Here is a 5,374-nt window from a genome sequence, read left to right as displayed (position 1 = left end):
TTCAAATAAAATATACAATGTAGAATGACATATCTTTAACTCTTTCGTCTCCTTCGGGACTATGGGTACCCATGGAAGCAACAATTTTTTTAGACTATCTAGAATCGATAAAAATCTGATTCTTCTGGATAATTACAAACTATAAAGATGTCCAAATCTAGGATATTTTTTGCAGGATCCTAATTAACTCCTGAGCTTAGATATTTTTGGTCAAAAATCGTGAATTTTCGATTTTCTGCTTCCTTGCAGATATTGTGACTTTTTTGATATTTCTAGACCAGAATAAGGAAAAACCTCTCGGGGCCATTAAGTATGATAACTAGCAATTACAGATTGCATAAATTCGAAAAATATTTCTTTCTTAAATTTTCAAAAAACTTGTTCAAACTTTATGGGTACTCTCGTCCACAAAACTCTAGAGGTCAAATGTAAGGTTATCCCGCCAATGCCTGCCATTTGCTTTTTGACACCAACCTTTTATCAAAATTCCAAGCGGGAACTACTTTTTTGCCAATATGGCTGATAATTTTGACATTTGGCAGCGAGGCAGATTGCTTTCGGGGAAGTTTCTCCTATTCTTCCGGATTTTGGTGAATTCTGTTTGTCCAAGAAGTGTTTTTTTGGCTCTTGAGAAAGCTTAATATGTCTACAATAACTTCGTGTTGAAGGAAATGTGTTTTAAAGTGTTATTATGTGAAATATTTTGAGGAATCTGTTGGCAAGCAGAAACTTGGTGTCTTCTTGACCACTTCCTGGACATCCCACAAGATACTGGTCAATAATTCTTCTTGTTTTAGTGATCAACATTGTAAAGGAGTCATTTAACACGCAAAAACAATTCACAAAATTGATATTATTGGCTTTTGGAAAATTGAAGTTTGTCTCCTTTTCGCTCTTTTGGGGACGAGAGTACCCATGAGTTTTCCAATTTCCCAGAGGCGGACAACATTCTTTCTCTACAAAAGTATCATATTTGATCACTAAGACTTACAATAAAGTGAGTTTTACTGAAATTCGTTCGCTGGATATGTTGTGGTTCGGAAAGAGTTAAGTAAAAAATAAATTTATTTTACTCAGATAACTTTAAACCGGTATTTTTCTTGGAATTAGAAATGAGTTTGTTCTGTACAAATATTTTTTGTTGCTTTTCTCTGACGTGTCACACAAAACTGGGGATAGCAACTAAACGAAGTCAAAATGAGATCAAACTTTCAAAAGATGTTAGTATACCGAGGACATTATAGCACTTTTAAATAAATTGTAATCGCAGTAAATGTGATTTTTGTGAAGATCGTCTCGAGAGGTCTTACCAGTTAGAGGGTTAAAGTGGCGATAAATTATTATGGAACGCATATGAAATTACAAAAATAGGGCATTGCTTTTTAACCAAAGTTTAAATATCAGCATGAAGTGTTACGTTTACTGTAATGCTAACGAAGTACAAAATCAGTGATATTATAATCGATAGATAGAATCATAGTTTGTTTATTTATCAAAATACTTACATTTACCCAGAAGTTTTGTCAAATTGCAAAAACCTAGGCGAATCTGAAGCACGAATCATTATGTGGATCCAGCATGACACAGAATTTAAATATTTTGTCAAAAACTTGAAAATTAGGTTTGAGTAGGGTATAAAAGAGACTTTCTAATAGACAGTAAATTTATTTTAAAAATAGATTTTAATAAATACATTGCTTTTTATAATTATTCTGAACAATTGAATGCCTTTCAAGCTTAAGTCCATCTAATAGAATTTGTTTCTATAACACAAATCAGCAAAACACAAATGATATATTCATATGCCTTTTACCAGGATCTCTTATACCGTATGATATTGCATACAATCCATTCTGATGGTCTGTTACCACTTGAAATAAAAAGATGCTGTTCATCGTGACATCTGAGGAAAGAAACGATCACACTTAATTAGTGGTGCGTATTGCTTTCCATCAAAAGATGTGGTACCAATGTATTGTAGTAGGACTGTTGAGCCTAGAGGAGTTGGGGAGAAAGCCCGTCTCGACAAAGACTCTTCTAAGCCAACAGTACCAATCATTGTCCAGTTGGGGTGTAACTTTGAGAGGTGTTGTAACCACAGCTAACTTCAAGTGACGATATCGCTCAGTCGGTCTTCACCAGTGAAGTGGGGAGGACGCCAGATTCGTGGCTCTTTTTGAATGGGCAATGGGGGTTCACTTCCGGAGATTAGCGATGAAGGGTGCTCTAGCATGTTCTGGTGTGGACCCGTAGCAATTTTTGCTGCGGTTTCATACCTGGAAACTTAAGATTGTTTACAATAATTTTCCAATCAGTATCCAAAAATAATGAATTATCCAATTTTCAATTTATTTTTTTTTTTAAATTCAAGTCAATTTAATTTCATCTCATTTCGTCTTTTTACTACCCTTCCCATGCGTCCATCGCCGTCTTAGCGTTTATTCCAGCTTCCAGGACTAAACAACAATGTCATTGTTAAAGCTGCATTGGAAATAAGCCAGACATAATTGAGAGAGAAGAAAAACCACTTCCAAGCCAAATGCTTTTTAGAAAAGTGGCAAAGTTTCCAATGCTGAAAAGCTCGAACTTGTGACTAAGATTCTAATTCCTCAAAAGTACTTTGAGATCATTTACCAGTTTACAACCAACCGATTTATTATGCACCTAGAGTCGCCCAAAAAAAATTACAGAGACACAATACAATTTCGAATAAAATTGTATTATTGGTTATTGGTGGGTATTAGTTATTATTGAGTTATTGGTTCATAACCGGTTTACGTACTACCGATATGTAACCAATTGATACCGGTTTTTTTTGTCAGAAATTGAAAGACTTTCAACGAGCCCTCACATGAACCCCTTTGGTTGGGAAATATGCTCTCTGGAGCCATTTAGACCTTTGATCTTGGAAATCGTCTGAAAAAATGGCCCGCGGGACAGGTTTTTACTTTTCTCTCTGTGGAGTTCGAAAAAGGTGTGTCTAATTGAGGTTCTTAACAATCTCACCTACTATTTCTATATTCGGGAATTCTTAAAAGAGACAAAGCAATCATGTTGAGTGGATAGTTTTCGGAAACAAACCTAAATATATATTGTATGAATTTGAGAAGATTATGGAGTAAAAATTATATCTTCTGTGACGATTGATAGTAATTATTTAAAAAAGCAGGACCGAAAATTTTAACGCTTGTACTTCGAGGGCTTCACTTTAGAGTCACTTTCCTAAATAATATCTTCTGGCCAGACGTCGAGGCTGCATATAGCTTTATTTTTGTTCAAAAGTGAAGCTGAGAGCTTCAGGCGACTTGCTTACACTTCTCGCATCTGAGATCTAAGAGAAAATTTTCAAAAAAAAAAAAAAAAAATCAAAAACTTGTAAAAATCCGGCCTTTTTCTTTATAGTTTCTTTAACCCGAATTGTTTTTATTTCTTGTAATAAAAAATAGGTGTGATTAGAAGGAATCACACCTATTACTAAATATATATTTAGAAATTTACCACTTTAAATGAATGGATATATAAAAAAGTACTCAAACGGTCTATTTTTGACAAATATCAATAACATTGATTTTTAAGAAATAAATTTCAGTAAAAGCGAAATGTTTCTAAAAACTTACTTATCTCACAAAAGAATTAGCAGTCTTGTTTTAAAACTAAAACTCTTCGTTATATATAAACTTAAAGATGAGATCCTGATTGAGAGGGCTCAAAAATCGATATTTTATTGGCCTTACTGATAATAGTTTCCTTTAGAATTGTACATCACAAATTTTAAAGTAATATCTATATATTTTTTCAAAATTACGCTTCTGAGAAACTCAGTATGGCCCTAGAAAAGCTCAAAAGAAAAAAAAACTAATTGATCGATCGAGTTGCTTACAAAACCATTTGAAATACTATAAAAACTCTTCAGTGAATGTGAACTAAAAACATTTAGAAAAAATGTTTTTGTCGATCGATGTTTTTTGTTATATATGAAAAACTAAAAAATTTAATTTTGAGTTAATTAATTTGATCCACATTGAGGCGAATTAATATTATTTAATTTTTTTAATATCTTAGTCCAGTAGTTTTTCTCTAATCACTAAAAACAACACTTTAATTATTTGTGAAGCAGATTTCTGTAAATGATTTTTAATCTTGCTCTTCTAATATTTTGAATATTACAAACTCACGTATAAGGTTTATGAATAAATTTGTAATTTAAGTGGCAAAAGAAAAAAAATTGATTAACGAGGGTTTGAATTGAATTGCTTGCCCCCCCCCCACGCTCCCGACTAAATCGAAGTTACACGTAAGCTGAATAGAAACAAATGAAGAATGTCACAAAATGAATTAAGGAAAGTTTATCACTATTAAAAAATACAACAGACTTCTTGCGACCCCTAATTCGTCTCTGGGCACAAAAAACTTTTTGCCGATTTCGCAAAATTTGACCAAGTTTCCCATGTTCTCTCTCACTATATTTTTTGTGTACATTTACAATTCTTATACCAATAAAAGCCCTATTTATCTGACGTATTATGAGCCAAATCATTAGGGTAAGCACGTATTAATAAAAAACATATTGGCACAATACCTGTGGAATGACACCTCCAGAGAATTTCGCTGGTCGCCGTTGATGCAATTTTTCACAAATACACCTATTTTTTCTCACTTTGCAGCACAAAGAAATATATTCAAGAGTTTTTACACACCTTTTCACTGGGTTTTACGGGACTTTCTTCAATATTTTCCCGATTTTTCCACAAGAACTGCGCAAGTTAATTCGAGGAAATTGCTTCGCGTGGGAACTGTCAGAAGAGGTTTTGATTGTTTTTCCGCCAGATTCGCTAGTAGTTCGCTACTAGTTCTTCGCGCAACCGCTCGCGCCGCCCTCACGCTCGATTTTTGAATTCTCTATAGAGAATTTGCTAAAATAACGACATTGACAGGGGGGTGGGCCAGAGCATATGCAGAAGAACCTGTAATTCTGGAATAATATTCTTTGAACAGATGTACTCCTGTTTAATATCACAGGATATGACATAACAAAATGTTAGATGTCCCAAAAGTCAAGAATTTTGTCCTTGATACATAATTAAGAACGTAAAACTTAGTAGTGATAATTTTAATATAGTATGGGGCTACGTTTTGCGAAGTGGCGTATGGTCTGTATATGGAATAATAGGCAATATAAACCAATATGTTTACAAGGATATCTTTGGACAAGACATGTATTACAAAATCGAAAATGATTTGCTTTTGGTTTTTAAGTTTTAATCAAGCTAATGATCCCAAACACACTTCCAAAAGTTTTTAAAACTGGTTCAATCAGAACAAAATTGACCTTCTGGAATGGGCAGGATGCTCTAAGGACCTCAGTCCTGTTGAA

At 33.7% G+C, this 5,374-nt stretch overlaps 1 long non-coding RNA gene across 1 annotated transcript; it reads right to left on the bottom strand.

Annotated features, from left to right (window-relative positions):
• Window positions 1-1,650: 1,650 nt before the first annotated feature.
• Window positions 1,651-4,878, bottom strand: LOC129801345 (uncharacterized). The gene is made up of 3 exons (XR_008751689.1): window positions 4,580-4,878; window positions 1,969-2,283; window positions 1,651-1,903 (listed from the first exon to the last, which is right to left on the bottom strand). It is a non-coding gene; the product is annotated as an uncharacterized LOC129801345 (long non-coding RNA).
• Between the last annotated feature and the right edge of the window lie 496 nt (window positions 4,879-5,374).

The sequence above is a fragment of the Phlebotomus papatasi genome, chromosome 2, assembly GCF_024763615.1.
Source record: "Phlebotomus papatasi isolate M1 chromosome 2, Ppap_2.1, whole genome shotgun sequence".
In the NCBI taxonomy this organism is placed as follows: domain Eukaryota; kingdom Metazoa; phylum Arthropoda; class Insecta; order Diptera; family Psychodidae; genus Phlebotomus; species Phlebotomus papatasi.
The sequence above is the reverse complement of the archived record's forward strand: the minus strand, read 5'-3'. Positions and strand labels throughout refer to the sequence as shown.